Consider the following 24,527-nt stretch of genomic DNA (forward strand, 5'->3'; position numbering starts at 1 on the left):
TGGCCCCCTTTCAGGGGCAACCCAGTTCCAGATATAGCACTTCTCTGGGCCAGTTTAAACTTCCTTGCTCAAGGTTTCACCACTTCCGCAGTGACTGTTTAGAAGGGAACCAAGCCCACCCACTACTCTGGGTCCCAATCCAAGGACGCTATACATAGCACCCATGTGCCACATCTCTAACTAAGATTCCCTGGACCACTTCCCCATGGCCCTTATCTTCTTCGAGTCCCAACAACCAGCCAGGAACACCTTCCTTGCTCCCCTGGTCCCTACATGCAGACTGAACTTAGAGCCCTGCACCTCCTTTTATAGGGGGCTGCTTCCCTGCAGCCTCTTTCTGACTGGCTGTGTCCCATGCAGCCATTCAAGGCAGCTTGGAGGAATCTCTTGCCCTTTTCTGGGGCAGGGTGTGGTAGAACCACAAGGCCTCCAGCAGGAGGCCTCTAGGCCTAGTACAGCCTGTCAGATGCTTTGTTTGGAAGAGATTTGCAGGGCCCTCAGAGACTGAGTGAGGTAGGAAAAGGAACCAGGATCACCCCATATTTATAGGCAAATGGCCCCTGGTGCAGGAGCTCTCACCCCAACATCTGCCCATCCACTGCCAATTATTTCTGGCCCCCCAACTTCCAAATCAATCCTGTCCCCACATCAGTTGGGACGCCCAGCATTTCTATGTGTCCCCCATAAGTTCAGCTGACCTCTGCTCCCCCTGGAGTTCTTTCACCTGCCCACCCAGGCTTGGCAGGGCTGCAGTGGGGTCCCCTTTCACCATCTCTACCCATTCCCAGGCCATGGTGCAGGGGAGTGGAGGAGCTGTCCCGTTGCTCATAGGAGCAAAGAGGGAGGAGGGATCAGAGCTACCCTGAACTGCTGGACTCTTTCTGCTGCCTCATTCCCTGCCTGCTAAAATGGCTTCAGGCTGCAGAGGAGGGAAAAGGGGAGGGAGCTCTTCCTACAGCAGCTCTGACTGGTTGCTCTTCCCTGGCAGGCAGGCAGCCAGCCAGATGGGGATTTCCCCAGAGGGGTGGAGCTTCTTGTGTCATCACAGATTGGGATGCAGCCCCATCTAAAATCCTGTCACTCCCCCCAAACAAACAAAATCATGGGGGAAGTTGGCATGACTATACTAGAGCAGGAGTTTCAGAGCAGGCCTCAGGCTCCTCCCTCAGATCCCTGAGCCAGCTGGCAGGCCCCTCTGCAATTCAGCTCCACAACTCCCTTTGCAAGTTTATACTAGCTCAGAAGTAGATCTGGCAGTTCAGTACACTGAACCAGTTAGGGTGGTTGTCCTGGGCACTAACTACCAGGGAGCACTGAATTGCTGTTTCACTCAGCCTTTGTTGCTGGATTATTGGTTTTTTTTGGGTGGGTGGGTGGGTGGGGGGGAGGTGGAGAGGTTGCCACTCCAAAAATGATTTCCATGAAAACAGCATAGGCTGCTCCTAGAATCAGCTGTGCTGCTAGTATCTTCATGACCCCTTGATCTGCTCAAATCCCATGGCTGCTTCAAACTCTGGTTACCCCACAGACTCTCCTCCAGCCCAATGCACCACAACCACCTGGGAAGAAATGTGTGTTAAGAATCTCCCAGCTCGCTATCATGAGAACAGGTAAAAACCTCCTGGATGAATGAATTGATTTGTTGCTGTAGAGGGACTTTCCAACATGGTGGTGACCTAAATCAATACAATCCCCCACAGCCTACCCTGGGTACCTAAAACCAGTCCAACCTCCCTCTCCAGCGCACCCCAGTGACCAAAACGTATTCAGCTCCCCCCAAAAATGCATCATGGTGACCAATTCAATTCACTGTTAGGATAAATTTGTAGGTCCATTTATCAGATTTGTGAATTCAAGTGCAAAGAGTGATTGATTGTTCATAAAATGTCACAATAACCTATAACAATAACTGTTCATGGGGAAATGTGCAAAAGGGAGAGAGAAATCACTGGATTAGTTAAAACAAAAGGGTCTGCTGACATAATTCAAGGACTCTGTTAAAACCATGCCTGGTAAACGAGAAGGGTGGGAGGACAAATTAAAGGACCAAAATTAGGCCTAATTGGTGAACATATAATGAGGGGATGGGCTCTTCCATCACTCACCCACTTTCTGGGTTCTTTGGGGTGAAAATGTGGAGGTGAAACAAAAGGGAACGCTGCCTGATTGAAGGACAAGAGAAGGGGGAAGGAAAGAGCTTCACCATCACGGTTGTCACCGCCACAATCTCCTGGGACCCCAGACCTTCTTCATCCTAATCCTGAGAGATCTCCTAAACAGACCAGGTCAGAGAGAGGGACCCAGATGACACTGTCACCTCCACCAGCTCTAGTTAAAACCTGAACACCATCTGGGATATGAGACTGTCTTATCCTCCAACCCCACCCCATGTGTCCTTTTTCTTCACCAGTTAATACTGCTTATTTTGCAACACTGCTTTCAGCCTGTGACCAGAAGGAGGCAGCTAAAAGCAATGCCCTGATGATGGAACATGTTTCCCCGGTCTCAGAATGGCTGATAAGACCATGTGCTGTGTTTGTATTTTTCCAGCACTGAGTTAGGTTGTAAGTCCGATTCAACAGCAGAGGCAGAAACTGCATTTTCTCCCTTTGCTGTTCTTTTCTTTCCCTTTTAGTCTTTCTCTTGTTTTTTGTTTTTAGGAAACAGGATTGGAGTTTAACAACAGCAACAATGATAGCACCAGCCTATCTCAGATAACTTCTTCACTTTTCCCCCAAAAGAACACTTATCTGTAATACCATCCAATAGACTGTCAGATAGGGGGGTTTCTGTCTAAGAAATCTCTCTCCAGTTTAAGGGAACAAGGGATGTTAAAATTAAAGCTTTTTTGATAGTTTACAGTTCCAATACCTTCATTGTTTCTTCCTGCCTGCTCTGAATCTTTTACATCCATGATTGCCTCAATTTATTCATCTTTAAATTGGGGGAGAGGTAACGATTTGAAAAGTTGTTGTATAACTTAATTATTTTTTTGCATTTTGAGAGCTTTGGAAGCATGGTGTTATGTTATCTATGGGCCTAATCCAAAACCAAATAAATTTAATTGTTAGACCCCTATTGACTACAATTGACTTTTCATCACACCTTAAGTGCAGACAGTATCATTCATATACAAGGAAAGTTATTTATTTCATATTTCATCCTAGATAATAGGATATTTATCAATATTTATCCTCATTGTGCCTCTGCTTGTCCATCATTAAAATGGAGCTAATACTTACTACTCCACAGCATATTTTCTGGCTTAATAATTGTTGCCACTTTTAAGAACCTTGAAAACAAGTTGCTTGCTGAGTGCAGGCACTATGACTATTATAAAAAAAGTTATTCTTGAAAAGTTCAATATTTATAAAAATATTTATCAATATTTCTTTAAATGCATCAACATTTTCATGTTTGTATGGGGCTCTGACTGGACTAATCTCTAGAGAGGGCATTATGATCATAAACACTTGGATAGGCCAGGGAAGAGATGTACACATACATAACAGCCCATGCGCTGCTATTGCGGCACTGAGCTAAAGTCAGTCCTCACCTTAGTCTCTGGGAGAGCTGGTTGGCACTGTGCAATACTGCAGCGATTTTGATAATACCTGTGGTGGTTGTTGCGAGACTTGGCATACAGGCCTTTGATAGAAGTAACTGAATTTTCTCAGATGGCCAACGTAACACAACTTTGTAAGTAAGTTGTGGTTCCACAGGGGTCTCAGACCAGTAGTTAGTGAGTGCTTAAAACATTTCTTCTGTCCTTCTCAAGCTACACTATTCCCATGTAACACATGAGGAATAAATAAAAGGTTGCAACTCAGCATGTTCAGAATTGGAGCAGAATGTCCACGGTGGTGGTTAGTCCAACCGTAGTATAGTCAGAGTTCTCTGCTCACTGAAACACTTTGACAGTAAAATACAAAATCCCATTGACTTTAATCAGATTGTGGCTTTCAGGAAATGTCCCCATTGTGGGTATGTGTGGTGGGGCTGTACTACATCTGGAGACTCAGCAGGAATTCTCACTAATTTGGGCTCTGGTGGATAGACTAGGGATTAAGCAAAACTCCTCACTCACTTCAGGCATTGATTGATTCACTTTGATTTTGGCAATCATTGACCTTTGAGGTGCCTCACTTTATTCATCTTGAAAATGGAGATAATGGTAAGTATTTTAAAAGTTATGAATTATTGTTTGGCATTTTGAGATCCTTGAAAGCACGATGTTATGTTATCTAAGGGCCTAATTCAAAACCAATTACATTCGATGGAGACCCCTGCTGACTACAGTGGACTTTCAATCACACCCTTAGTGCAGACAATATTATTAATATAAATAGAAAGTGATGATTTATTTCATGGCTGACAAATATTGATAAATATCCTAATATCTATCATCACTGAGCCTCTGTTTATCTATCTTTAAAATGGAGATATTTACCTACTCCACAGTGTGTATTCTGGAGTCAGCAATGCTTTTACTCCACTACTCCTCACTGTCTTCCTTAAACCCATGGTCTATTAGTTGCTTTGGTTACTAGTAAAATATCCTCATGAACTTACTGGGATATTTTCCTGTCATTTTACACACAGGAACAAAATAATAAACATATTGTGTATTCCCACCCTAAATCGATAGACAATGACTCCTCCCAGTGCCCTGCCCATTCCTAACATTTTGTTGTTTCCATTTCATTTAGGATGAGGGCTCCATTGAGGGTCAGACCATGTATCTGCAGCCATTTTGCAGCTACTTTTTGGCCCCTCACATACTTCATTATCCCAAATGAAGCCTCTTCACCTCTCATGAAGGCACATCAATCCTCATTCAGCAGATAATTCTGGCAATTGGCACATTCATTCCTCTAGGGTACAGTACTTCAGGGACTGAAGGATTTCAGGTATGTGTATGGAACAGGGCCCCCATTTTTCTGAAAATGTGGATGCAGTCCTGTGTGTGTGTGTGTGTGTTTAAAAAAAAACACAATACCACACACACACAAAAACCCCACACACCTCTTCCCTAGCGAGAGGTCTGTGTCCTGCCTAAACTCCTGCTAAGTCTGGATCAAAGGAATGCCCACGTCTGGAGCTTGGGACCCATTTTTCTATATTATGCGGCCCTCTCAAGCAAAAGAAAATAAGGGAATTAGGAACAGAAAATGCAGCAGTCACATCTCTAGTGATATCACAACTTTCCTCTCTGTATTTCCCTTGGACTGTAGAGTAGGCAGAGGGTGAGGAACTTCTCTACTGGGAGGACAATGTATTTGTAAAGGTCCAGTTTGGGGAAGGGGCAACTGAGAGCTCCTCCAAAGATCCCAATAATCACTTGTAAAGAGATTGTTCCCTAAAATCCTTTGCCTCTGAGTAGTGTAACACTCCATCCCTGATAAAATGGAGTTTATTTTTTCCTTATGTAGTGACCAAGACCAGCAAGAATGGTTGATGAAACAAACCACATAGAAGGAACCATATAGGGACTAGGCAACCATGGGGCTCACTGGTGGTCCATGCTTTTGCCCATTTAGTTGAAATGAGAATTTCGGGGTATGCAGGAGCCCAGTTCCCAAAATCAGTCTGAAATTTCTGCTGACGAAACAATAGAGATTTTATTAGATAATAAGCTGGATTAACATTCATGTTACTGGGAAGTAGAATTATGGGGTGTTATTAATGTAGATTATGGCATATGGGGAGGCATATTTCCTTTCCATTCTTTTTATTTTAGGATGAGTGCTCCTTCATGGGCCTATTTAATCAATGACTCTCCTTTGCCTGCCCCTGTACTCTGAGGCTCAGCTCTTCATGCATTGTGATGCTTTTCTTGAACAGAGCAGATCCTCTGCTGCTGAGTGAGCATTGGGATTTCTTCACTTCTTTCTGTGTGTGTGTGTGTGTGTGTATTAGGGAGGGTGTGTGGACATGTCTGTATAGGGCTTTGGGTGCAGACATGCAATATGGTTACCACCTTTCTTAAAAAGATAAACACAAGACAAGAGATTCTCTGCAGTCGTTGTAAGGAAGAACCAAATTCTGTCCCACGTTGGGCACATTCTGACCAACCATTCCTTCTCATGATTACATTCTCTTACAATACAAATACACCTTTCCCTCACTCCTGACTTTACCCTGCTACCACCTACTTAGTGATTGTCATATTCTCCCATATTACTGCACTTCAGTGGAGGTGAAAGTCTTAACATTTTTTGTTATTCAATAATTCAGTAATTCAAAGACTCAGGCACTGCTACAGCAGAGGAATTTACTACTGTTCCTATAGCTGTAAATCAGAGTTGCCCTGGTCCTTATCAGCCTGAATCCTATGGCCTAGCACCTGCCACTAACATTTTTGGGGTTTGGAGTAAGATATTTATTTTCAGCTACTTGTGGGGATAGATTGTGTTATCTCTGTTGTCCCAGGGAGTAATAGACTCACTTGTTTGGGTAAAGCACCTTTGGTTGTTCCCCTTCTCGCAATGATTTACTTGTTTCTACTACTACAATGAAGACTGAAAGGCTTTGAACTGTGGATTCTATTAAAAGTTGGAGCCAAGGAAAGGGGATTTAAACAGATTGTACTGGCAGAGGTGAATTTAGCTGTGCATTAACAGGGACAAGTATGGCATATTGTACATTAGCACAGAGCTCAATGCTCACATTCAGTCGTTGGCCACATGAAGCTTGGGCTGGCCATGTAATTCCAATCCCTTCCCCCACTTCTTCTGTGAGTATTCAAATTCTTCTTAAGTCTATCTTGTGTGAGGGAGAGGGTCTGTAAGGGCTCAAATGCATGTTAGGAATTGTGCTGCCAGCTTCCTGAAAATGCAGGACAGTTCTCTCATTCCAGGCATTGTAAGAAAGCTCCACATTCTCTCTAGACTGGGACTTTCCTGAATCATAATTGACCATCATCTTCCCCTGCAGTAAGTATTCAGAGTCTGAGCCATTCTTCCTTGAGGGTACCTCAGAAACGGGTTTTCTATTTGCCGATTTGTACAGGGCTGAAAATGAAAATTCAGAACTAGAGCCTACAGCCATTCTAAGGAAGCACCAAACTTTGACTCACTCAGGGCATTATCCAACCTATGGCCAGATCCAACAATTCCATTTAATGAGACTTGTCCATTGTGAGTGAGCCTGCTAGTGCTGACTTATTAATATGTACGCAATGTTTATACAGAACTCCTTATTTCTGGAGTTTACTGCTGCTACTGCAATCTTCTACTCGTTCCTTCTGCCCTCCTTGGGCAGAGAGGCTTTGCATTTTCTCCTCTAAAACATGATGGAATTTATTAGCACTCTGAGGGAAGGAGAGTGGATTCCTATAGCTGTGATGGGCAGGTCAGATTCCAGGTCTATACAGGTTATGGAATGGGCTTTTTCAACTTTGGCTGATAATTTAGTTTTCTATTTCTGTCCTTTTAGGATGTGGAATCCAGCATCGGGCTGTTGACCAGATCAGATTTCACTCCCCCAGGAGGCCTCAGTCTAACCATTCTATCTAGAAAAAAGAGACTTTCTTTATTTAGAGCAAACCCTCTTCCATTCAGCAAGTACACAAGATCTACTTTGAAGTACATAGGGTGTTCCTTTCTTTTTGTGTGGGGTGGGGTCTATAAAGGCTCAGGTTAAAGCATGGAATAGAGAGTTGCCATCTACCTGAAAACAAATACGTTTTGCCATTCCTGTCCTATCTGCCACTTTCAGGAGTCAGCCCCACAACATTGGAAGAAATAGTTTCTGTCAGTTATCGTCATATGACAAGTATGGAGCTCTCCCCACTTCTGGCAAGTGGTAATTTAAGAGGCAGAGTTTTGGGAGCATGCAGGGAAGGATTCTGCCTCCAGCTGCAGTTGGCTTCCTTTATCTCAGAAGGTCAGAGAGTTAAAAGAAAAAAAAGTTTACGGTTCTAGCAATTCCTGTATTTTTTTTATTGGTCACTGCCCAACCCATGAATTATTATTTGTACTTAGTTTTCTGATGTTTGAAGAGTTCCTCCCATGAGATTCATTCACCAAATATGTGATAGTTCAGCAAGGATGTGTTATCTATTTCAAAAAGCAAAACACGGATGGTATGATTTAGCTGAAAAAAACTGATGTCTCCTGATTGTATTGCTTCATGTGCTCATCAGAGCATAACTGGGACTTAGGCACTGAACTGCATGTCTGCACGATGTCCCATCAACACAGGTTAGAACACAAGCTCCCATCTGAAGGGGATTCATAGGGTGGCGTGAATAAACCCATTATGCAGCAGTGGCTCTATGTAGGACCCTAGTCATATTCTAATATTCTCCAAGCACTGTACACTATCAGTATCAGACTCATTATTGAAAAGACTGTGAGGCTGCGCTGCTACCATTATGCCCCCAGCAATGGGCTACACAAACCCCAGTGGACATTAGAAGCTGTTTTTATGCGAGAAGGAAACACTAGACCAAAATTTTCATAGTTTCCCTATGGAGATAATATTAATATCCCAGAAAATTATATATAATATAATAATATATTATATATATATATTATATATATAATAATATATTATATAATATTAATAGCCCAGAAAAAGAAGTGGTGAAATCTTTCTTTCCAGGAGGGGATTCCATGGCGTGCTCTCCTGAAAGGAAACTGTGGGTAAAGGGAAAACCAAAGCCAAGTATAACTGGGAATCAGCATCTGGATGTTCAGAGTTAGGTCAAAATTTAGAATTAGGTTTGGCAATGAAAACAGTAAAAAAAGTTTAATGATTAAGATGCCACTATGAATAAAACTGTATATAAAATACAGAGGAAAGGGCGGCCATCCTCAAGAGAAAAACTTGAGAAGGTATGAATAGAAACCTTCTCTGACAACGGTTCTCAGGCAAAAGGGGACCAGCAAGGTAGAATGAAGGAAAGAGGGATAAAAAGAAAATTTTGTCCCCTACCAAAATAGACAGCAGAAAACCTTGGCCCTATTGTGGAGTTTAGCTTGGAAGAGGCTATTGCAATATGAGGTTGCTGAGTTGCTCTGAGAGCTAGCTGACTGAGGAAGCTGAATTTACAGCTTCTTCACCTTTTAAGGAAGAGGTCCCCAAACTGTGGGTCATGCCCCCCTAGGAGGGCATGGTGGAACGTCTGGGGGGCACAGCAGGGCCCAGGCCAGCCCCCCATAGGGGGCGGTCAGGGAATGCCACTCAGCTTTGACCCGCCCACAGCCACAATCCCGGGCCCATGCCCGGCCTCTCCCTCAGCGTTGGCTCCCAACCGCAGCCCAGGTGTGACTCCGCACCCATCCCCGATCCCACCCTCCAGCCTTGGCCCCTGGCTGCGGCTCCATTCCCAATCCTGGCTCCTGGCCCCAGACCCGCACCCAGATGCAGCCACAGTTTCGGCCCCCTTACCCCTGTCTGCGACCCTCCCCTGGGAGTTGCCAGGGGTAAGAGGTGGACGATCCTGAAAAGTTTGGGGACCACTGCTGTAAGGAGATAGCATAAGAAAACTAAACACCCCTAATAGCTGCAGTGTCAGCATAAAAGCATGCCACTTTAGAGCAGGAGAAATCAAGCCTTAAAACAAATTATTATTTTTTATTATATATGTAGTTTAAAAGGGACCAATTACAAATGTATTTATGAAATAATAGGAATTATGTAAAAATGGTTATTGAATATTTAGCTAGAGTGTTTTTAGTCCACAAGTACTGTGGGTTTTTAGACTATCTTAATAATTGCAGTATTGAAATACAGTTCTATTCTGTTAAGTTTCTAAATTTGCTAATTTATAATCTGCTTTGAGGTGATTTTATAATCATCCTAGGGAAGCAGAAGTTAGGAAGTAATGCTGTACAGTCTCTGTTAAGATATGTAAAGGATATTCTTATCAATATTAAAACTAGAGAGAAAAATATGAAAATATTGCAGAAAATAAAAGAAACTGGATTTAAGGTCAGTCCAGAAAAAGTGTAAATGTGTCAGCTTCAGGAGTTACACTGGGACAAGAGGGGAGATCACTGGATAAATAGAGGTTACTAGCTCCCACAGATGTTTCTAACGTGAGATCCTTTTGGGTATGACTAACTTTTCTCTTAGAGATTTTATTGAAAAATATGCAAAAAAAGGGACGGGGCTGTTCCATTGTATAAATTGCTTACTAAAAACAGTGAATGGAAATAGGGGACATGGTGATGTATAAATATACAAAGAAAAAGCCCATGTCCTCAACCCGGTGTGGGCAGGATCTGTCACAATTGCAAGTAAAGCTAATCCCACTGTATATCAGTTAACATTTGACAGGGGAAAAGAAGATTTGTTCTTCTCAGCTAAAGTTCTGAAAGGGAATTCTGGGGGAGAACCTTAGTTGGGTTAGATGTGTAATATAGCATAGAAATAGGGAATTGTTTTTTTTTTTTAAATTATATGCTTAGTATACTAAGTAGTGCTATATAAAAGAATAAGTGTATTCTTTTAAATTCTAAATATAGGTAAGAAAGAGAAAAGGCAGTGAAGGAGGAAAATGTCAGGGAAAGAGATGCAGGAGACTCAGGAACAGAATCAGGAGCGGACATTTACTCTCTTAGAACCCTCATTCCTTGAATCACTTCCTTCATTGGAACTATATCTTAATTGTGATCTGTTCTCCCCTTCTAACTACATTATCTGAATTTTCTTCTTGTGAATCCTCACTACCTCAGTCTCTTCTCCCTGGTTCCTTGCTGCTAAAACCCTCTTCCCTTGAACCTGTATTACCTGAATTTCCCCCTCTGAAAACCTCAGTGTTTGGATTCCCTTCTGAGAAGTATTCAATATCTAAAGAACCTCCATCTTTGGAATTGCATCCAAAAATTATACCAAAATTGAGGAAAGATGAATGGGGCTGGGGAGAGATCCCAGCAGTAGGGGAGGCAGATGGTGCGAGGGAGCAGGCTGGGGGCACACAGGCTGTGGGCGAGGGGAGGGATCCCAGCAGTGGGGAGGCGGGCGGTGGGAGGGAGCAGGCCAGGGGCACACAAGCTATAATAAGTCAACTGCCTTGCTCAATAGATACTGTGAATAATGTGCTCTGGAAAATAAGATAAGTTCTCTTCTTTTGATAATTCAGGCTAGTGTGTATAATAAGGTAACTAGAAGGTAGATTTAAGGTAGTATAAGAAGTAATTTTATTATTATTAGGGAAAACTTAGGGTAATAGGTAACTTAGTTTTGTTTTTTTTAATATATGTACAAGAAGCACCAAAAGGAGTAGAGAGGAAACTCTGAATTTGTTAGCTTATGATCTGCTTTAGGGTGTTTTTAAAAGAAGAATAGTGTATCCTCCAAAATGTTTGCCTAACTGAAATTTGCTTAGCTTTACTTGGGACATTGAATGATGTCTCTACTGGAAAAATTGATGCAAATAATATTGTAAAGTAACATACTCAGGCACAAATGTGTTTTAGTTTATATATAAACATATAAATAAGTTAGGATTAAAAATAAAGTTCTAAATTCCCGTAGTATTAACTGTAAGAGTACTCTAAATAGCCATTGCCTTTTGTTATGCTTGTCTGATTTATACTTCATTTACATGCTTAAAAATTTAGATAATACTGTAGATTTTAAAATTCTATTTTATCATGCAAAAATTGAAAATTGTTCCAAATAGACCAGGGTTTCTACATGTCTATCCTAATAATAATAATAATAAAAATAATAATAATTAATATAGTAGATAGAGCTGTGTCCCTGCATTGTAATCAGAAAATTTTAGTAGCAGTATTTATTTGGGTGGTACACGCACACCCATCTTGGGCGGTGAGCAGCAGTTATAGAATTTTGTGGTTTAACCGCTGTCAGTATCTCTCTTCTGCCGCCGGGACAAGACATGTGATAGTCTTCTCTAAACACTAAATAAAGGTAATGAAATAAAAAGAAAAAGAAATAAAAATAAAAAGAAAAATACTTAATCAAAACCACCTGTCCTGTTCCCCCTCCTTCCCCATAATAAAATAAAATAAAATAAAATAAAATAAAAACTTCTAACAAATCTTCCCCTCTTTCTTCTCCTTCTGAAGGAGAGATGTTAAGAGACAGGCATATGCCTGGCTTTCTGTATTAAAAAATATCCTTCTTCCTGGAAGGCCATTCCCATCAATGACAGCACGCTTGTCACACCCACTCCCTGGGTAAGACACACGTGCCCCAAAATGTATTTGCTGCCCCAAAGCATAGAGCACACATCTAAAAAAAAAAAAAGAAAGACTTGAATCAAAAGTCTCTCTTACTGAAGAGTCTAACGTGCTCAGTCCCCAACCCTAAGACTTTGTAATAAGTAATACTAGCTATATTTGTAGGATCAATTGAAAAAGAATTTTAAAAAATTAAGAATGTGGAGATGAATCACTGAACCAACCTATTATGGACTGTACTCCCGGCCAATTGCAGATATTAAGATGGATGGTTATGGAAGACCCTTGGTAAATGTAACAGTCGAGGATGGACTTGTGGTTACAAAACTGCTAACAGATACAGGAGCCAGTAATACAATAATCAATGCACTGAAATCTAAATGGCTTTTATTTTGGCCTATCACCGGCTATATGCATGCAACAGGCTTCAGTGGAGCATTTGAGGTGATCCTGATTATCAAAACAACTGAGCTACAAGTTGGAACAGCAATCTTGTATGGGAGGGTTGGAATCATGGATCAAAAAGATTTGGGGTCATGGGCATAGACATTTTACAGACCTTAAATGCCAAGATGGATTTACAGAACAAAAAATTATGGGGAGTGATTGGTTAAACAGTTTATTAGAGAAATTTCTTTTTATTTTATTTTTTTTACTACTTAGTTAGCTATTAATGATAAATTATCCTAAATTGTTGTCTCTACGTTCTGAGGTCACTTCCTAAAGCTTTATATTTTTATCTTCTAAAAATTTTTTTTTCTTGTTGCTGAATAATTTTGATATAAGAGTTTTTGTCAAAGTTTATTATTTGTTTAATTTTCCCTATGTAGTGGCAGTTGAGTAAAAGTTGTTTATAAATAAAAGTTGTAACTGTTTTGGGGAAAAATGGTTTTGTTTTCTTAACTAGATAAAGATAAAGAAATGTAGAAAATTACCTAAATAAAGGGTTGTGAGTTCAATCCTTGAGGGGGCCATTTAGGGATATGGGGCAAAAATTGGGGATTGGTCCTGCTTTGAGCAAGGGGTTGAACTAGATGACCTCCTGAGGTCCCTTCCAACCCTGATGTCCTATGATTCTATAATTCTATAATGAAAATAATAATGAATTCAAAAACAGGCAAATAAATAGAGGATGGTAGAGTGCCATCACCACCATTATAAATCTCCCAGTAATTATATAGATTAACTTCTAGCTGAAGTTAGGAAGTTTCCAGGGGTTTTAACAGATCAAATAATGTGCTTCCAATAACTTATACCATGGAAACTTTAGTAAGGACATATAGTTTATATCTATGTATAGGGGGGAAAGAGGTTAAAAATCAATAAATATAGGTAAATGTAAAAGTTTTCAGAGTAAATATGATAAGGAACCTTCAATGATAGTAAATCTAATAAAGAATGAATCAAAAAGTTGTGTGAATGTGTGTATAACACTTATAAGTTTTATAAGAGGTTAAGAATATAAACCTTGTTGTTTTTATCAAAATTCCATATAAATTATAATAGGGAACAAAATGATGGACTTTTTTGTTTTGTTTTAGCTAGTAAATTGCTGTTGTTAAAATGTTTATAGTCCTGCTAAAATGTGAGAAGAGACGTTTTCTGTTTGTTTTATAGACATAATAAAAAATGCAATCCAGATGATAGAAGGTGAACCCCTATTTATCCTCTCTCTGCTTGGCATCAGTGCTTGCTGGATGTTGGTATGGTGGTGTGAGTTCGGAGACTGGAGTACTGAGAGCGACAATACAATGGAGTAAACCTAATTTTACTGCTCTTACTAATACTGACATTAACTGTCTTTTTGCAATCCCTCAGCCTGATAGTCTAAATATAAAGAACTGGATTATTGAGGTCACAATGGGACCTGTAGAGAATCCAGACACAGTTACAGGAAACACCCACAGATGTTCTCTCTCTTTTGCTGCTCCTACCATTTGGAGTGTTTTATGTCCCCAAGATTTCCCTTCACCAGGCCAAACAGGACGTAACTGGTTTATAGAAAAGGAAAAAGGAATAATACAGGAAAAAGTAGTTCAGTCAGGACAATGGCAGTGTATGTTAAGATATGGTTCTGGGATAGTTGCCTGCTCCACTAGTCTCCTAGTCACAATTAATCCAACCACTACTACTCTTATACCCATATGGAAAAATCTGAGCAAAATTTATATTCTTGGTGGAAAATGGTCAATTTTACATATAATGTGCAGCAAAATGAAATGTTTTATGCTCAAATAGAATGGCTGTCCCCTATTATGGAATTAGGATTAAATGTCAATAATAGTGTAATGCAACCAAGGGAAGACAAGTTATGGGCCATAAATGAAACCACCGTATGGAAAACAGAAGAATTTAAAACTTGTATGGAAGAACATGGAATTGGATATATTTTTAATAATGTTATACAATCTTATGATATCTGTTTAAATCCAGAAAAAAGGAAAATGCCACATCAACTAAATCCATTTCCAGACACTGGATCTGTGGTTGTGTATATAGGAAATACAAGTGTATGTATTAGAAGTTGATGCAGAACAGTTTAATGTTAATTATTTGTTTAATATAAGCCATAATCCTTATGAAAATCAATGTTTAAGTAATAAAGTTTCAGTGATTGGATGTGATTTTAACTTTACATTACCTGAAGTTTAATATAAGGAAGTTAAGGACCAAATGTATAAAAGTGTCAACCCAGAGCTACTGAGTATGAATATCAGTTTAGTTAAACCATTTTGCTAAACCATTCTGATTTGCAAAGATACTTGCAAAAGGCTCAGGAAAATGCATGTAAAACTATGATCACTGTACATCACTCAACTGATGAAATTAAACAAATTGTGGAACAAGTAAAAAGATACAAAACACAATTGGTGAGAGGTATTTTTGGGATGGTCATCTACTGCCACAGGAATTTTAAATAGACTGCTGCACCCTATTGTATAGATAACTGGAACATATTGTTTGTGTAATATCTGTAATACTAATATGTTGGACCAGAAAAGTGTTATTTAAATTACAGTTTGTCCAGAGAGGATTAGAAATTGAAAACAGTCTGTTAAAAGTTCTAAAGTCGGTTCAGGAAAAGTTGGAAATTGAAGGCAAACCCGTCAAGAATCATTTAAAAACTGTAAACAAATGCATGTAACTGTTTTTGTGTGAAAGTTTAAAAGAAAGCAATGTAAGCAATCTTAAATAGTTGTAATTATTGTATAAATTTGTTTATATAATAGTTTAAGTTTAAGATTTAATAAATAAAAATAAATAAATAACATAAATGTTAAGTTACCATTTATAAGTGTTTTATGTAACGTAATTGTTAAAAGCTTGTGGCAATTGTCTCAGTTTTGGCCAAACTGAAGACACCTATTATAGAAATCATAGCTGGTATACACACACAGTTGTGATTGCTGACTACCACCCCATCAATAAAAGTAAATTTTAAAGGAAAAATTTACATCTTGCGTATGGTACTCCTAATGCTTATTCCAGTACACTATATAAGGAGGCTCAGGACCTTTAAAATAAAGCCAAAGATGGTCGTGTTCTAGTGAGGTAGAATCAGGGGTAGTGATGTATTGTGCCAACAAGAAGAAATTCATGCTTGATCCTAAATAGCAGCCTTGAGCCAATGTTGGAGAAGGGCAAACACCCATTGAACTCACTAGTAAAAGTGAGGGTCAAATAATAGATATTATCACACCCTCAAGAAGGGGAATATTACCAGAGAAAATTCTCCAGTCTCTACTGTGTATTTCTGATTTCCATTCTGAATAAGTAAAAATCACTACACCCTGAGATGGATGCTGTAGACCCTGAACGTGCTCAGTAAAAACATAGGACTTTGGGGAGGGGGAAGGTGCCCTGGCAAAAAGCCAAGTGTGGTGGGGTGGGAGGCTCAGCAGAATCACAGTTCTGAGGTAAGGACAACAGTAAGCATGTGCAAGATTGGCAATTATTGGGCATATGCAGTAAGAGGTGACAGAGAGTTCAGTCAGTTAAGCAGCAACGGGTCAGAACCCACTCATACTGGTCACAACTTGTTTTAAACCTCAGAACTGTCATTCAGAATTCCAAGGTAATGGTCAAGACTGAGCATGTGCGAGTGAGGTAACTGTGTCTAAGACTAGGAAGGTATGTAAGGAAAGAGCTACAATGTAGCACAAAAGGCCAACTGCCAGCAACGGTTTTGGAATCCGGAGGCTGAGAAGGAGAGAGGCATGCAGGGAGAGCCAGAGAGCCAGCAAGAGAAGCCACAGAAAAGCTACTGCAAAGAGAGTGGAGCAGAGCTGACTGACCAGGAGCTGAACAGCAGCAGTGATTTGATTTTTAAAAGAAAGCAGCAACAGATTTATAGGATAATCTTTTAATTATCATTTAGTATACCCCATTTTTGGGGTAACACTGCCTCTTCAACAGCATGGTATTAACTGATGTTGACTCTCACTCTGCATCATTGTCAACATAGGGTGTCCTATCTGATAAAGATGTCACCTGGTAGCCAAGCTACAAGTACAGGTAGATGTTGGCTAAGCCTTGCAAATGGTCAAACAGCCAAGGTGGTTTATAGGTTTTTGTCACGCTGCCCCTTGTATATCAGGGTTTCGAAGAAATATTAAATGGTGCCTAGTTGCAAAAGTTCCACCAAACAGAAAGGTCTAGAATATTACACAGTCCTTTCCTTTTTCTGTGCACTTAGCCCATCATTTAATATAACAACAACTCTTTCTCTGGTTTCTCTGTTTCTTTCTACTGCTGGAGAATCTGCCTTCTTCATTATGCTCCTTCTCAACATGCTGGTGAGAACCTGTAAGAATGCATGCGTTTTGGAAGCTGTTCTCATCCTGTATTGTTTCCACTGCACTACATCTGTGCAGCACTGCAGTACACTGGGAGAAGCTGGACCCTCAGCAAAGCACATTATTCCCTTGCACGTCCTCTTGATAATGTGCTAGTACTAGCAAAGCACAAAGGAGGCGCACAGATACTGCAACTTGAGGTCACTGGCCATCATTTTGCACAATAACCATTCTTCAATTATAAATCTGGTATGAGAGGAACGGGAACGGGGGGCATGCAGAACCTGTGGCAGCGGGAAGATGGGGGAGATGCAGGGAATCCCTAAAATAGAGGGGGGTGGGAGGATGATACAGAAGGAGCTTGTGGGAGAAAGGAGGGATGAAAGGAGCCACTGTATGTGCAATGAGCTCGGCCTACACAAGCTTCGAAGAGTGTGAGGCCCTGGTAATTCTTAGCAGTTATAAACCTCAGGCCGTGCACGTTTCAGCTTCAAAGTGCCTCTCACACATGAGCTAGTTAAACCTCACAATATACCTCACAAACGCACATGTGAGAACTAAGACAAATAGTTATTTCCCCCAAAGAGGCAAATACCCACACATGGCCTCTTGAGGGGTTCAGGGTGGGAACACACAGGCGTCAGTTCTCTGAGGCAGAGCACAGGCTCAGCTCTGTGTTCTCACTCCAATGCAGGGCAGAGAAAGACTGGTGTAAAAATTCAACTGTGCTTCCTAGAGCAGCGCTCTGTTCACAAGAAAGCTGAATAAAGGAAACTGCAAGGACAATATGCTCTCCAAATGAGCATCACTTTTGCTGCTTTCTTTACAAATAAGGATGCATTGCCATTGTTCCTGAATCAGCCACTTGTCATTTTCAGAAGTGTAGGGTGTTAACTCAGGTTTCCTGGCCAAGTTCTAATGTGGATATTTACAAGCTGCCTTCCTTAATTTCTCCTTGAAGTTTACAAACAAATCAGCAACAGAAGCACAGTTCCCCCATATTGAAAAATCTGTATAGAAAACAAACATACTGGAAATTAAAATTGAATGCTTTTCTGTTCTTCTTTCCTACTCCTCCTCCCTTTCCAATAACAACATGTGATATTTATTAAGAATCCACAGTGCCACACTTCACACCAAACAGGAAAAACAACTCCTAGGAGAGTGATAGTAAGAATTTTTCCCTCCTCCTTCAACCTAGTAAATCATCATCATGTAGTCTACAAATACACAATTCAGTAATGGCTACTTTATGGACGTGATCATCAGGAATGCACCACCTGGTGGGTAGGTCCATGCAGCTTTCTAGAGCAGCTGACCAGACACTTCAAGTCCTGTACAAGAATCCCACGTGTCTTACTTGGTTTGTCTGGATCTCTCAAATTTTCATTGAAACAAAGCCCCACACATGCCCTGGCTGCAGAACCCCATCACATTCCAATGTCCCTCCCTGAGTGCTGGGAAGTGGAGTGAAGAACTTCCCAGCAGGCTGGTGTCCACTGTTAGGCATGGGGAGAGGTATGCATTCTGAATCACTGCCACAAGAAGCGGGAGTCTGTGAAAAACTTCCTGTCAGGTCCCTCAGCTGGATTAATGAAGAGATTTCTCACTGCAGTGGGGCTTTCAGATACCCTGTGAGCAAAATCAAACCAACCTCCAGCCCCAGTGCATCACTAGTGACCAAAATCTATTAGACTCCCTTTCACAGTTCACCATGGTAATCAAATCAGTCTATCTGCCCATCAATGCACCCCAGCAAGCCAAATTCACTCATCTCCCCCCTTTACTTTTAATGCACCCCAGCAAACACAAACCAAGTCAATATACACCCTACCCCAAAAACCTCATTCCCAGCAACCAAAAACAATTCAACTGCCTCCCACCTCAAAAACAAACAAAAAACCTCACTCCCAGCGACCAGTACTAATTCAATATTTTCTCCCCCTCCTCAACACATCCCAGTGACCAAAAACAATGCAATGCCCTCCCCCAACAAAATCATCCCCTGCAACCAAAATCCATTTTTATTCTCCCCCAAGTTATTTGCAGAGTCCTTTTCATGGCCAAGTCCTGGGCTACTTGCTACACTTCACCAGGTCTGAGGGAGAAATCACAGCCTTATCACCCACCCTCCGTCAGCCAGAAGACAAATACTGCTGCAGGGAGCATCCTAAACCCAGCCACCTGGAAAATAATTGAAAATATAATTGTGTACCTAGTTGTTAATTGAATGTTTGCACTCCCGAGAGAAGTGAGAAGATTTTTCTATTATTTGTTTTGTAGGTAAAAGAGGAACACACCAGGACCCACATCATACCACATAAAGCTTTGGGAATCGGTGATCCTAGTGCGCTGATGTGAGCCCAGGCGCTGGTAGCTACGCCCCTTGTGGAGGTGGTTTTTATAGAGCGCTGGGAGACCTCTCTCCCAGCCTGCGCTGTGACCACACAAGCCATGTTAAAGCACTGTCACGGCAGCGCTTTAGCGTTGCCAGTGTAGACTAGCCCTTAGAATGGTTCGTTTGCCATGACACTAAGAAAAGTCTCTATACCAAACCCCAAATCTGATTTAAAACTGTTTAATATTGGACAGTGACAATGTCATGCTAACACTTTTGGGGCTTTTGGCCCATTTAGTCCATCTAAATTAATACATCAATGTCCCTGTCAATGCACCTCAGCTAACTGAATCCATTCAGCTCCCCCCACCTCCAGCGCCAGTGCACCCTGGCAACCACAAGCAATTCATCTCTCCCAGAGCAAATGAATGTCAGAGTCCAAAAGCAATTCAGCTGCCTCCTCTCAAAAGGATCACCAGTGACCAAAAAACAAATCAGCACCCCTCATCCGGTTCTGCCCCAGCTTAGCCTGGTGAAAAAATAAAAATTCAACTCTTTCCTCCACCCATTAAAGTACCTCAGTAACCAAACCAAATACAACTCCCCCACCCTAGCAACCCAAATCGATTAAACTTCCCTTACACCAAGAGCCAAAACCAAAGCAATTTTCTCCTATACCCAACATGTTCTAGCAACTAAACCCACTTCAGCTTCCCGCCTTACACTCTAGAGTAACAAAAGACAATGCCACTGCCTCTCCCAGCAACCACATCCAATTCATCACCAAAACAGCAAAAACTAATTCAACTTCCCCTCCCACAAAAAAACAAAACAAAAACAACCCAGACTCCTACAAAAAGCAACTCATCTAACCCCCTCAAACTCACCCCAATCACAAGAAGGAAATTCACTCTCCCTCTTGTAGCCCATAGAGCTGGCTTTTGCATTTATTTTATTTAGCGGTAACACAAGGAACCTACAGGCCTCTATCCTGTAAGACACTGGCTTCAGCAGTTCGCAAAAGGCTTGAGGTCTTCGAACTCTGGCTCAGATAAATGGCCTAACGGTAGTCCTTACGTTTTGGGGACTGGGAACAGAGTTTTAAGGGAGAAGTCTGTCCATAACAACACCAGCAAACCACATGAACATGAGCTAACACCAGCTTTTGGTGGTATCATCCCCATTCTATCACTGGGACAGGGGTCGTTAAGTAACTTTGGCAAGTCACAGACAACCAGGAGCGTAACTACAATGGGAACCCAGCTGGCCTGATTCTCAATCTCCCCTTCTAAACTCCTCTAGAATTAACTAGTGTCCCAGATGTTATAAATTACTATTCCTAAATCTGAGGCTGAATGTAGATAGACACAACCAAAGCCAGGTATTTTATGCGTCCCGTGCTAAGCTCTCAGGATCATGAATTCAAAAAAAAAAAAAAAAAAGGGCCTCTGTCACTAGAGCTAAAGAAGTATCACGCTCAGGTCTCCTTAACATTTGGGCTTTTATTATCTTTCTGGGCTAGAGAGGGCAAGATAATCACAAAAAACTTAAGCAGACCAAGCAGAGATGCACACATATATAAGACCCAGTATATTTCCTTTTTAGGAGTTAGCACCTAGTTGTCATGGCAATTCTGCTACATCTTTCATTATGGCGTCACCTGGCCCAAACACAGCTATTGGGGCACTGAGCTCAAGTCAGTGCTCGACTTGCCCTCTGGCAGAGCTGGTTGGTACCGATTTTGATACATGAGACTTGGCACGCAGACCTTCGATAGAGTAAGTGACTTTTTTCGAATGGCCAATGTAACACCCCTGTGTAAGTTATATCTTCATTGAGTTGTGGTTCCACAGGGGTCTCAGACCAGTAGTTAGTGAGTGCTTAAAACATTTCTTCTGTCCTTCTCAAGCTACACTATTCCCATGTAACACATGCGGAATAAATAAAAGGTTGTAACTCAGCATGTTCGGAATTGGAGCAGAATGTCCACGGTGGTGGTTAGTCCAACCGTAGTATAGTCAGAGTTCTCTGCTCACTGACACACTTCGACAATAAAATACAAAATCCCATTGACTTTAATCAGATTGTGGCTTTCAGGATATGTCCACATTGTGGGTATGTGTGGTGGGGCTGTACTACATCTGGAGACTCAGCAGGAATTCTCACTAATTTGGGCTCTGGTGGATAGACTAGGGATTAAGCAAAACTCTTCACTCACTTCAGGCATTGATTGATTCACTTTGATTTTGGCAATCATTGACCTTTGAGGTGCCTCACTTTATTCATCTTGAAAACGGAGATAATGGTAAGTATTTGAAAAGTAATGAATTAATTGTTGTTTGGCATTTTGAGATCCTTAAAAGAAAGGTATTATGTTATCTAAGGGTCTTTGCGTTCAGTGGAAACCCCTATTGACTACAGTGAACTGTCAATCACACCCTTAGTCCAGGCAATGTTATTAATATAAATAGAAAGTGATTTATTTTGTGGCTGATAAATATTGATAAATATCCTCATATCTATCATCACTGAGCCTCTGTTTATCCATCTTTCAAATTCAGATAATATTTACCTGCTCCACAGTGTACATTCTGGCTTAATAATTGTTGCCACTGTTAAGAATCTTGGAAGGAAGTTGCTAGCTGAGTGCAGGCACTATGACTTGTATCAAAAAAGTCATTCTTGAAAAGTTCAACATTTAAGGACATTTATCAATATTTCTTTAAATGCACCAACATTTTTTAAGTTCATACTGGGCTTTCATTGGACCAGTCTCCGGAGAGGGCACTATGATCACAAACACTTGGGTAGGCAGGGCAAGGCTGTATGTGCATTACCCTTTTATGGAGAGAAAACCTGGTTGGCATGGCATTTAACCACACCCCTCATTATGAAGTCCCCTGGCCCAAGCCCAGCTATCAGTGCCTTCAGCTCACGACAGTCCTCAGCTTTGTATCAGGAAGAGCTGGTTAGTGGGTTGCTGAAGTGCAGCTATTTTAGAAGTTCTGCCAACTCCGTGGGTCAGGGATTTCCAACATACTCATGACGGGACCTAAAGCAGCTGCTAGATGATCCTAGATCCTAGATGATCCTGTGTATTATCCAGTTCTGCGGTGCATGCTGGGTACATCTGGGAAAGGACTGGTCAGAGAGCATGTGCTGGAATGCAGCACCTAGGGCTCCACATTATGACGTTTCTTTACAGAAGGGCTCTGGGAGAGTTAACGGCCATAGCAAGGCAGAGGAGTTATTTCACTCTTGGTTGAAAATGCTGTTTTTGACGTATTTCGTGGTCACATGAACTGTACTGAAAAACCAGCTGCTGTGTGGGGTAAAGAAGCTAAATGCCTTTCCAAGGGCTCCAAGCCTAATTTTGGACTTGTCCTGGAGGAGCTAGCAGAGCACTCCATTGTCACACTTGCTCACTGGCAGCTTCTGAAGAGAAGGCCTTTCAATATTTCTGTTGTACGTGATACAGAAATAGCTTGACTACCATGCCAGACTGCAGAAATCACATCATTGCTGGATAAATTCCTGTCCGTGTCACTTATGAGGTGATAATCACCTGGGGAAAGTCCTTCGAATGTCGATTATAATCCCTTCTGTAGCTAATGACAGGTTTCAGAGTAGCAGCCGTGTTAGTCTGTATCCACAAAAAGAAAAGGAGTACTTACTTGTGCCACCTTAGATGTCAATCAATCAATCAATCAATCAATCAATTTGTTAGTCTCTAAGTTGCCACAAGTACTCCTTTTCTTTCTCTAGCTAGTTATCAAAGGTTTTTATGTATTACCAAGCACCATACCAATTATGTATTTTGCCTCTGCAGACTATAGTGGTAATAAAACAAGATGATAGTTATGATGAGAAGAAACATCTTTCCTGAGTAGCTTCCTTGCTGATCGGGATTGGGTGGAATTTGGCTGATCATCCACTCCATCCCATAAGTTCAATTAATCCAGTTCTTTATCTATTATCCATGGTGGTCCATCAGAAGTAAACACAGCCCTTTCTGATGGTTTGAAGGAATAAACTGAGAAGAAATGAAAGGAGTATTGAGGACTCTCTTACAAAATCATCCACAGCGTGGAAAATAGAAAATACACTGATTTAAGTCATTTCTCAACATCTCCAGTGATGGAACCTCAACTACTAATCTAGGCAGTTTGCTCCTTTTGACAGAGCATTACTGTTTAACTCCCTAGAATATTTGACTAATGTCTAGTGTGAATGTCTGTTTTTATGCAGTTAAACTCTGAGTACCCATCAGAAGAGGATGAACTATATGAAATCAGTGCTGGATTCTTGGTAAGAAAAGAGTTTTGCATTACACACATTGTACAGTGTGGGCGGTCGGGGAAGATGAGTGTTAAAGTCTCATAGTTAAACCAAAAGTCTCAGAATGGCACATAGGCCGACAGCTTCACAGATAACCCTGCAGGCAGCTCTTAGTATAAAACATATCACGTCTCCTTCTTAATCTCTTGACTGTTGTGTGGCTGAATGTCTGGGTTCTTCTCAGAGATCCCGTTCCTCAATATTCTTTTTCTAGGTACCTGAAAGATTCATTAAGCCACTATTTTCAGTGGGGTTTCCTGTTCAATATTGGAGTCTGCAATGCTTTAGCTCCTCTACTGTTCACTGTTTTCCTTACAGCACTGTCCCTAAATTGCTGTGGTTATTGATAAATTATTATTAACGGGAACTCACTGCTAATATTTTGTTGTTTCCATTTCATTTAGGATGAAGGCTCCACCAAGGGCCGGACCACAAAGCCGCAGCAAATTTGCTGCTTCCCTCTGGCCCTTCACTTCCTTCTTTCTACCCACTGAAAGCTCCTTATATGCCACGAAGGCATGTCAATCCCCATTCCGCAGGTAATTCTGGGGTCAGCTTCCTCCTCACCTGAGCGTCCAGCACTTCAGGGAGCCAAACTCCCGCCATTTGGAAAGTGTGGATGCAGTCATTGAAAAACACTTCCACAGCCAGAGATCTCTATCCTGCCTAGACCCCAGTCAAGTCTGGGTTTAAAATACTCTGGGAGGGCTGAGGCCCTCAGCATTCACGTGATGAGGCTCCTCTTCAGTGCGGTGTTGTCAATCTAGATCATGGCATATGGGGAAGCGGGAGATACAGGAGGGAAATGCTCTCCTGATGCTAATATTTCCTTTCCGTTCATTTTATTTTAGGATGAGTTCTCCTTCCTGGGCCAGTTTAAGGAGTGACCTTCCTTTG

The 24,527-nt window shown here is 41.3% G+C and overlaps 1 long non-coding RNA gene across 1 annotated transcript; it reads left to right on the top strand.

The window, feature by feature from the left end:
- The first annotated feature begins 1,309 nt into the window (after window positions 1-1,309).
- Window positions 1,310-15,265, top strand: LOC122466572. Its single transcript, XR_006292201.1, has 3 exons — window positions 1,310-1,610; window positions 4,710-4,910; window positions 13,776-15,265. It is a non-coding gene; the product is annotated as an uncharacterized LOC122466572 (long non-coding RNA).
- Window positions 15,266-24,527: the final 9,262 nt, after the last annotated feature.

This window comes from Chelonia mydas, chromosome 7 (genome assembly GCF_015237465.2).
Source record: "Chelonia mydas isolate rCheMyd1 chromosome 7, rCheMyd1.pri.v2, whole genome shotgun sequence".
Classification (NCBI taxonomy): domain Eukaryota; kingdom Metazoa; phylum Chordata; order Testudines; family Cheloniidae; genus Chelonia; species Chelonia mydas.